The sequence below is a fragment of the Carlito syrichta genome, unplaced genomic scaffold, assembly GCF_000164805.1.
Source record: "Carlito syrichta isolate Samal-C Ts95f unplaced genomic scaffold, Tarsius_syrichta-2.0.1 Scaffold302991, whole genome shotgun sequence".
In the NCBI taxonomy this organism is placed as follows: domain Eukaryota; kingdom Metazoa; phylum Chordata; class Mammalia; order Primates; family Tarsiidae; genus Carlito; species Carlito syrichta.
The window spans coordinates 268327-279436 of NW_007247087.1; positions in this window are offsets into that span (position 1 = coordinate 268327).

Here is an 11110-nt window from a genome sequence, read left to right on the forward strand (position 1 = left end):
CCGAATTCCGAGGGAATTATTGTTCCTGTGCCTCAAAGGGGGTCCTGGATCTTATAGGACAATCCTTTGGAGTCCTCAACATGAAGAAGAGAACGAGACTCTTCGGGGTCCTTGCTTGGGGGTCCTTCTTTTTCCTCCTTAGATTCCCTAGGCCCTGTCCTCATACCCATCACCCAAGGGAAAGAATTCTCTAGAAGTTGTCCAGGTGGGGTGGCACATGCCTGAAGTCCCAGCTAGTCAGGAGGCTGAGGTGGGAGGATCACTTGAGCCCAGCAGGTTGAGGCTGCAGAGAGATGTGAGCGCACCACTGCACTTCAGCCTGGACAACCGGACAAGATCCCGCCTCTTAAACAAACAAACAAAAAGAATTCTCTGGAAGTTGCATGCTCAAGAGCCTGGTTCTTTGTTCTCCTTAGCGCAAAAGCTTCTTAGCTCAGTGTCCCCCAGGGAAATAACCACCCCCTTCCTGCAGACGAGAGGCTTCCTGAGGATGACCTCCTCACCACTTCAGTCTCTGGGCTCACAAGACTCGGTCCCTGCCTCAGGGACAACCCCAGAGGAGTTTGGTCCTTGGAGAGCTTGCTCACGCAGCTGCCCACTGTCCTGTGTGCTCAGTGTTCCTTCCTTCTTCAGATGCCCTTTGAGTCTCCCTCGATTTAAGCCTCCTTCTGCAACCAAAGAGACTGTGGGTGGGCTCCTCTGCCTGGGCAGGCCTTGGCTGAGCGGCTCCAAGTTAAAGTTCTGGGGCAATTTGGAACAGTAATGAGAGGAGGAGGTGGTGACTGCCCCTAATACCAGTTCTGGAATTCCTCACCTGGAAGTGTCCTGTGTGCAGGGCCATCGGAAAGTCCAGCTCTGTCCACTTTAAAGTCTGGCAGAGGCCACCTGCTAGCAGTTCACCTTTTCCATAGGAGAAACACACGTCGTTTTTCAAAGATGGGATGTAGGGCACAGAGGCGAGGAGATACTGTACCATGCTGGGATGGCATAATGCTACAGTCACCACTGGGCAGCCCTGGCTCAGGATTGGGCTTGATCTTTTGGGGGGAAGATTTGTCAAGGGCTCCCTCCCTAAAGTTTGTGGGAAGAACCGGCACAGTCTACCTTACATTAATGTCACCATCACCACTCACTCTCTGCACCTGGACCAGCCCTCTCCCTCTACCCCCACGTGCCCATCTGAGCTAGTGATGCTGGTTTCTAGAGCACATGCCAAGAGTCCCTCTGAGTGCTGAGTCCTCAAGGAGAGCCACCACGCTCTGGACCTGAGCCCTGATGCAGCTCCTACAAGGACGGGTGACCCATGGTGACTCAAGGAAAGCTAGAGTGGGCCCAGGACTCATGTTGAAGCAGAAAATCAATCTAATGAGACACATATCAATCATACCAATCACAGATACACAAGGCCATGCAGGAAGCACACGGGTTGGGTAAGAGAAGGCACTTACGACGTACTCTATGAAAAAAATATGTTCACAAGTCAGTACAGCATATGAACTTGTGAGAGCCACAGGAAAGCCAGAGGCAAGGTGCTTCCTGATGTCTGACGGAGGACATCTCGTCAGATTGGCCAGATCAGAAAAAGGAGGTGACATTCGAGTATACTGTTGAAAGGGGTGTAGGATTTCAGTTGGACAGATGCCGGGGAGCAGAGAGAGAGGCGGGAACTAATCAAGACAACAATCACTCATAGAAGATCTATTAGCAGATGGAGTGAGCTGTTCATATACAGTTTCTCAGGGTGAGGTGTATCGAAGATCCCAATGGAGGGACATTTTTCTTGTGACAGGCAAATGGTGCTGGCCCAGGAGAACTGAAGTAGGGGCACGCGGTGGAGGCTTAGGACTCAACTCCTACTTAAACTTTGATTGGAGACACTTGGATGGACTTGAGCAGATCGAGATGGGATCATGGATGTGTTCTAGGAAGACTTTTCTGGCAGAGGTATAGAATAGTCTGAAAGGAAGAGTCTAGGAGTCTGATGTCTTAAACCTGGAAGGCCAGAGGAATGGTCCATTGCTGACAGAAGGAGGAGAGTCAGGAGCAGACTTGGATGTTGCAGAGTTACTGCTCTTTGTGTGGCTGGAATTCCCATGCAGAGATGTCTAGAAGAAAGCAAGAGATGTGGGTGAGCAGAGGTAGGGAGGAAGCACCAAGACCAAGGTGCTGGAGAAGGAACAAACAGGTAGAAGATGAAGTCAAGGGCCATGAATGTTTCTAGGAGAGCAGAGCCAGAGAGGCAGAGGTGGGCCAGGAGTGAGAGGAAGCCATTTCACTTCCCAAGGTCACTGGCGAGGTTCAGAAGAGCAGATCCACAGAACATCATGGGCATAAGCCAGATGGAAAGAGTAAGGAAAGAGTAGACAAATTGAGAGGATGGGGAGGTAGCAGATGCAGGAGAAAAGGTCAGTGGCTTTCCCTATGCTTTGGATTTTCTTCTCTCTTTTCCTTCTTTCCTCTCTCCCTCCCTCCCTCCCTCCCCATTCCCTCCCTTTATTCTATTTTTCCTTTCTTTTTCCCTTATTTACTCACTCACTCAACAAACTTTTGCTATGTGTCTATGGTGCATTGTTCTTGGAATTACAGGTAAAGACTTAAACAGTGCAGAATCCCTACTCCCCAAAAGGGAAGATTAAGAAATGGACTACCAACGGCAGTGCAGAGAGTGTGCCAAGATCTATGTCAGAGGTCTGAACAGTTCTGTGGGGGTGCAGAAGTGAGGCACTCGCGTGGGGCCAGGCCGAGAAGGAAAATTGAGGGCTAGGTGTATAAACAGTAAGGCAGAAGATGGGGGGAATGGCAGGGAAAGGTCATAGAGCATGCTGGGTATCAGGACATTCCAGGGACACATCGCCATGGACGGAGGGCACCTGTGGGGAGGAGTGAGCTATTGAGCTGGTGCCACATCACAAAAGGCTTTCATGGCAGACTAAGGAGCTTGAATTGTAGTCTAGAGATTGTGAGGAACCCCTGGAGGTTTTCCATTTTTTAAACTTTTGTTTGGAAATAGTTGTAGGCTTAACATTGCAAATACGGTACATAGAGTCCTATCAATCATTCATTCAGAGTCCCCCAATGGTAACATATTATATAACTGTACTTTGATATCAATATCAGGAAATTGACATTGGTACAATACTGTGAACTACACTGCAGACTTATTCAGTGTTCGCCAATTTTTGCAGATTTTATTTGTGGATGTTTGTTTTGTTAAACCCAAATTTCAAAATCTGAGAGACCACCAAAGAGCCAGCTCTGATGCAAACACACAAGGGTCTTTATTCAGGCTCGAGTCTGGGCTCACAAACGAAGCCGGCTGTGGCTTCAGGGACGAGAGCCCCGATCCAGCATGGCAAGCAGTCTTTATACACCATTACAGAGGGAGGGGAAAGAACTCTAAATTTGGTTTTACAGGATTGGGTAATCTCTCCTAATGGGTACGGGAACACTTGGTATTGGCAGGCGCCTTTCGTGGGCTTCAACCTGACTGCCCGTGATTGACAGAAACCCACCCAACGGGCAGAGTGGAATGTCAGATAAGTAGGTTCATACAGTCACTGCGTATAAATTAACCTGAGCAAGCAGGCAGATTACTAGCGTCTCCAAGTCTGCAGCAAAGGAATGTCTGAAAGGGGCTTATCGCTTTAACATTTACATCCCGTTGTAAAAGCAGAAGTCAGCATGGCAATTGGGACTAACAATGCTTAACCCAAGAGTTCTAAATACAAACACTACTTAAGACATTATACAATTACACAATCAGTCGCTACCCGGCACCTGACATATGCCTAATTCTACGGAGTCTGAGGTAGGATTTAAAGTACTAAGATTTCATAAAGTACAATGAACATGAGGTAGGGATATATAAAATATAGTGAACTAAACACTACTTTTACAGCAAGTATGGCTTTTTAAGTTTCTTGGTATTTCGAGTCTCTCAGTTTGTGGAGTTTTATGCAATTTAATAGGTTAAATCAACTATTTGGTAAGTACCACCAAAAGTCATAACACGGAACTGTTCCATCATCACAAGATCTCCCTCATATAACCTTGTATTGGCACTCCTATCCCATCTCTGTCACCTGGAAACCACTAATCTGTTCTCCACCTCTTCGGTGTTGTCATTTTGAGAATGTTATATGAATGGAATTATGCAGTATGTAATATTTTTAGATTGGCTTTTTTTTCACTGAGCATAATGCCCCTGAGATCCACACAACTTGTTACACTTCTCAGTAGTTTATTCCTTTTGATTGCTTAGAAGGATTCCATTGCATGAATGTACAACAATTTGCTTAACTGTTCATTCATTGAACCAAAACGAGACATACCCAAGTCCATGTAACTCACGGCTGCTAGTCTATGACATCCGAGTAAAAGGTAGACCTTTCAAAGATTCATATTTATGCCTGGGACCATATGGCAGCCCAGCAGGCTTGGGAATTGACCTTATAAAGCGCACAGATGGGCCCGCGGGGATATTGTGTGGGCTAGCCCCAGGCTGGCTTTCGGGGGTAGATCCAATTCTGCTCCCTGGCCTTGTAATGGAAGACCAGGTGGCTTCACCCTTTTAGGTCTCCTTATTATTATATATGTGACATGAAGGCACTAAATTAAGATTCTACCACATGGCAGTTTAAAAACATGACTGCAAATTTCTTGACACTCTTTCCATTAAGAGTTGGGGTTTATATCCCCTTCCCATGAGTCTGGATGGGCCATGACTGCTTCAACCAGTGACTACAACAGTGTTTCTCAACCTTTTTCCCATTGTCATTCTAGAGACTGTTTAGCTATTTTTCCCCTAAAAATCTCTCCTCATGAAGTTTGTGTGTGTGTGTGTGTGTGTGTGTGTGTGTGTGTGTGTGTGTGTCTCATAAGCATTATTTTATTTTATTTTTTCTCTCTTTTAATTTTTATTTTGAAATTGTGGGGTACAATTTAGGGCTAGCTATACAAATGTTCCTTGTGCAGGTACAATAAGGATTGATGAGGTGTGCCCCCCTTCCCCAGGTGGATATTGACTACTCACCCCCAGCTCCCCACCCCCCTCCCATGAAGTTTTAATACCAATGATATACTGTATATCTTTATCTATCTATCTGTCTATCTATCTATCCATCTATCCTATCCATCTACCAGTCAAATAATCATCTAATCTATCTGTACTACGTATCTATTACTTATCAATCATTTATCTATTTATCCATCTATTCTATCTATCATCTGTCAATCATCGATCTATTCTATTTGCCTATTCTATTTACCTATCTATCCTATTCATCTATCAATCAAATAATCAATAATCTATCTATACTATGTATCTATTATGTATCAATCATTTATCTATTTATTCATCTATTCTATTTACCTATTCTATCTAATCTGTCAATCACCTATCTTTCATCCTATCTATCAACTATCAATTAATCGATCTAGCTATCCTATCTACCTATCACCTATCAATCCTGTCTATCTATCCCAGCTATCTATCTATCCTATCCAACTATCTATTATCTGTCAATTATCTATCCTATTTATCCATGTATCTATTATCAGTCATCTGTCTATCCTATCATCTATCAATTATCTATCTATCCTCTCAATCACCTGTCTATCCTGTCTATCTATCCAATCTATCTAGCTACGTATCCTATCCATCTGCCTGTCATCTGTCAACCATCTATCTATCTATCTATCCTCTCCATCCATCTATCTATTATCTATTAATCATCTATCTATCATCTATGTATCCTATCTAGCCATCATCCATCACCCGTCAATCATCCATCCATCATCCATCTATCTATCTATCTATCCATCCATCCACGTCTGTGTTTTGTATCGAAAAAGAGTAAACAGTTCTTCCTCCTCCGAGAACCAATATCCACCCACACTGGGGACGCATGGAGAGCGTGGTGAAAGTGCCTCTATGAGGCTCCCAAGGCGAAGTCAGAGGAAACCTTCTAGCCCCTTTGGAAGTCTCTCACCCTCAGATGCTTGCTCTGGGGAGAGTCTCTCTTAGAACCCAGCTGCCTTATAGAAAGTCCACGTGTAGGGTCTCTGGGTAACAGTCCTTGCTGAGCTCAGTCTTGAGCAACCTGGCCCGTGCTCCCGACAATGCGTAAAGATATTTCTAGATACTAGCAGCACCCAGCCATCTGAGTCACACCCAGCCCTCCATGTCTTCTTACCCAGACATTATGGGTGAGGAACAAGCAGTGGCTGATGACCTCTGTCCGATTTCTGACCACATAATCTCTGACATAGCATGATTGTTGTTTTATGCCGCAAAGTAAAACATGAGCAAAAGATAACTAGAACGTTCCAGCTCACTCAGTTCTAGGGTGAGAAAAGTTGCTTAAAAGAGATATGCAGGGCTCTGTCACACATACAGCGGCCAGGGAATAGGGTTGTTTGCTGCTGCAGCTTCTACTGGCCCCACTGTGATGTATTGTGGTGAGGAAAGGGTGGCTTGTGCTCACATGTTGCAACAGCATGGGCAGTTCCTCTGTGTCTAGCAGTGTGCAGGCTACTGGAGCTTGCAGGCTTGCTTTTTCCTGATGCATGAACCATGTGGGCATGGGGAGTTCAAGCGTGGCAAGTGGTGGGTTCTTGACAGCAAGCTGTCCATTGTATCACAACCCTCCTCCACTCTCCAGGGCTCTGAACACTACTCTTTGACAAATCTTCAACCTCATTCAAAGAAAATTTATCATCAAAAGCTACCAATAACTGATGCAATCAAAGAGAGAAAATGAACACAAACAATTAGTAGCTGAAGAATCCATCTCATGAGAAGAAATGCTCAAGGAAACAGAGAAAGAGTTCAGACAAATAGTTCGGCTCAGTCTCAGAGAAATTCAAACAGCATGATCTCTCCAAAATACGGAGATAAGAAAAAGATATAATAATTCAAAAAAACATACAAAATAAAAATTGGAGAAAAAAATGAGCACAGGGAGCCCAGAATGTAAGTGGAAGAGAATAATAATAATAATAATAACAACAACAACTTTATATATATATATATATATATATATATTCACATACATATTTGAAAATTATAGCAAGAAAAAGGGATGTGCTGTTATTTAATTAAGAGTGAATGAAGCCGGGCTCGGTAGCTCAGCCTGTAATCCCATGCCTTGGGAGGCTGAGGTGAGTGGATTGCCTGAGCCCGCAGGTTCGAGACCCGCCTGGGCAACTTGGCGAGACCTCATCTCTACAATAAATAAAAAATTAGCCAGACGTGGTAGTGCGTGTTTGTAGTTCCAGCTACTTGGAAGGCTGAGGCAGAAGGATTGCCAGAGCCCAGCAGGTCGAGGCTGCGGTGGCTGGGGCGGCCACTGCACTCCAGTCTGGGCGATGGAGTGAGACTCCAACTCAATTAAAAAAAAAAAAGAGTGAATGAGAAGAAGTAAAACTTGAAGGCTGAGTTTTCTGGGTTTGCTGTAGAACTGAAAGGGAAGAGGAAAGGGCAAAGATTGGAATAAACACAAGAATGGGGGCGATGGTGGCTCCAAGCTGGGTGGTAGATGGAGAGTGTCACAGGCATGAAAGGGACAGATCTGAGGCCCTCCTGGGATGGAAAAAAACCAAACGGTCCCTGGGACGACTGCACCTGAGCAATCGTCCGTTGTCTTCCGCAGCATCGTCCTAGAGCCGGAAGGAAAGGAATCATGAGGGAGAATCCACACAGGTGAGAGCAGGTGCCTCCAGGGAATCCACATGGAAGGGGATGCCACATCCTATCTGCTCCTAAGGTGGAGTTGGCAGGCAGCAGAGAGGCCTGACAGGGTCCCAGCACGGTGAAGAGCCGGCAGGAAGCAGGATGGCATTCCCAAGGCCTGGACAGGGGACTCCTCACTCAGCAGGGACGCTTGTCGCCCTGGGAATCAGTCACTGCTCATTGCCTGATAGGAGGGCGGGAGTTTCTGCGCATCCGCTCTGAGGGTGTCAGTGGCATGGGAGCTGCAATTCTCAGGATCAGGCTGTGACTTCATTTCCTCCTAAAGCCACCCCTTAGTTCTGCTCAGCACAGAGCACAGAGAGATGCAGAGCAGACACACCTTCAAGGAAGTCAGGAGCATGAAGTGGAGGTTATAGAGCAGGATCCTGGACAAAGGAGACATGATGACCAGAGTGAGCTGCCTCTCCAGCGGCAGCCCCAGCCCCTCCTCTCCCCACTTCCCGAGACAAAACCTGCAGCCCTGGTCACCTGTGGGAGAGGCCAACCTGGTCCCTGGTCAGGGAAACCCCCCTCCCTCCCATGAGGAGCAGGGTGGTGCTTCCCAGAGGCTGAGCCTCCAGTATCTCCCCACAGGCTCAGACTGGGGCCTGGACCCTTTGCTGTCCATGGCCATGACTGTTCTGTCTCTTAGCTGGTCTCCCATTGTCTGTGCAGCTCACCCACATTCCAGCCAAACTTGAGGGTCGGCCGTGTCCTGTCTTTCTGCTTCTACTCTTGTCTCTGTCCTTTTGTTAATTCCACCCTTCTTTCAAGTTCATATCCAATATGACCTCTTTGGAACAGAGGAAGACTCCCCCCTCACCTTCTGTCAATCTATTTACCTACTTAGAACTCCTGGGAGAGGTGTCTCCTCCCTGACCCCCATGACAGCAGACATGAGACGTGACACCTTGCACAGACCATGTATTTGACCTTTGATCTGGTTAGACTTGTGGGTCCTTGGGAGTCCCTGTCAGTGTGTGAAAGAGTCTGAACCCCCACTCGTGCCTCATCCCCTCCCCCACATCCGGTGCCAGGACCCCACCCTGCAGGCCACCCTTTTTCTCTTCCCTACTCTGCTTCCAGCCCAGGGCATGGAAGCACTGATAAGTCATATGGATTTCATGAACGGTTTTCTAGAGAGAGCGGGCACGCCACACCGCACATCCTAAAAATATCCTTTATGCGACGGTGCTCTTCTGGCAAGTTCCACTCCCTGTGGGGCTGCTGCACCCTTGGTCCCTCCCTGCCAAGTTTCCTCTGGTGCTCTTCCAGTCTGGATTAAAGTTCAGGCTCTGCACTCTCCACTCAGCAGAACAATCCCTCTGCAGACAGCAGCAGGCAGGACAAAAGCCAGGCAGTGCCTCGCCTCTTCTGAACTCCTATCGGAGCACATGTGCAGTGGAAGGAAGGGAGGGTGCTGGGGAAGGAAAGCGAGCCACTGCGGAGTAGAGAAGCCAGGACCCAGGGAGGACATTAACCTTGACCCAGGACTCTGAGGGAGCCTGAAGGATGAGGCTGTGATGGAATGGAAGCTGGGGTCGTTCTGTTTGTGCTCTGATGGAAGCTCTCACCGATCACTGGATGCCTCTGAGAAGGTGGGCTTTGGGCTGAGGTCCATGCCTCTCTACCACGCTGGGAATGTGAGATCATAGGCGGCCCAACTTCCCGCTGTCCCCCCAGTCCCATCGTAGCCCTGGGAGAGGGAGACTGGAGCCACGAAGCATGCACTTGCAAGTATGCCAGGCAGAATAGTGACCCCCAAAGATGTCCAAACCCCAGAACCTGTGAATATGTTCTGTAACATTGGCAGGGGATTGGCTAAGACAGCAAATGGACTTCAGATGGCTCACCAGCTCTCCCCGGGAGACTATCTTGGGTCATCTGCGTGGGCCCAGTATAAGCAGAAGGGTCCGTCTAATGAAAGAGGGAGGTAGGAGTGTCAGTGTCAGAGTGATGCTTGGGAGAGAGACGCCACTGGCCGTTGCTGGCTCTGAAGGTGGAGAAAGGGTCATCGAGCAAGGAATGCCGGTAGCTTCTGCAGGCTGGAAAGGGGAAGGGAATACAGATTCTCCACTGGAGTCTGCATGAAGGAGCACAGCCCTGCCAAGGCCTTGATGTTAGCCCGGTGAGACCCATTTCAGACTTCTGATCTTTACAGCTGTACGATAATGAATTGTGTAGTTCTCAGCCACCACGTTTGTGATGATTTGTTGCAGCAGCTGCAGGAAACCCATGCAGATAGCTCCCCTTCTAACACACATGAGGCTTTGCCCTGCTTACAGGAGGCGAGGGGGCGCAGCATGTCAGAGGAAGCCCAGAGGCTGGCTCCCTGCAGCCTGCCTGAAGAATTTTATTTGTGGAGGCTCTTCATGGAGAATCTCCTTAAGAACTCAGAGGCATAGACAGGGGGAGAGGCCACTACAGACCTTGCTGCTTCCCCCCTGACCTAAGGCCACATGGGGCACACCAGCAGTCGACGTGGGAGTGGCTGAGGAAATGGTGTGTGGGTACCTGGCTCTGCTCACTTGGGAAGAGGGCTGGTAAGGGCCACGAGTTGGCTGCTGTTGGTGCTCTGGGTGGGTGAAGGCCCAGAAGCCAGGCTTGCTGGGGTGACTGCTCTCGAAAGTTCAGCTGTGTCCTCTCGCAGGTTCAGCTGTGTATACTGTCCCAGGTACAGCTGGGGGAGCTGCCTCAGGTCCAGATGGCATTCTCGAAGTTGCTTCTGGACACAGAGCAGAGCATGGTTCTGAAGGTGACCCAGTGGCCCCCCTGTGGCCCTCTCCACCCTCCCTACACAGCCACCCCCAGATGATTGAAACTCTGTGCCTTGAAACTACAAGTCAGCCACTTTTGTCTTATCTTGCATCTTTTGTCCCAAATGTCATATCATTTCGTTTACAAAGAAACACCCCTGTACCCCAGGATGAGGGATTTGGAGCGGTGAGCTTTGTAGATTTACACATACTCAGTTTCGTCCCAGAGTCCTGCTTGGCACAGCTAAGCAGTAAAGACCAAATTCTCAATCACAGCCAGCCAGCTCTTTGCTGAGTCTCGGTTTTGGCTACCGCAGCCCCATTCCCACCTGCTCTGTAGTGATGTGACCCTTGAAGCTGGCTGCCTCTCCCTGATCCCTGCCCACAACCCAGGACTTCTCTCCCTGTGGCTGGGCCTAGACTCTGTTTCGCCCTGGGGCCTTCCTGCCTCCTGATATTATTCCACTAGGCTTGAAGGGTCCCAGTCTCCAATTCTGGTGCCAGCTTCTCATCCACCCCTCCCACACCATTGTTCTCTTTTCCAGTCAATTTCTGGAACATTCTAAAACCAGACTTCCCCATTGCACACACAGGCACACCATGATCTGCATATATGAAGCTG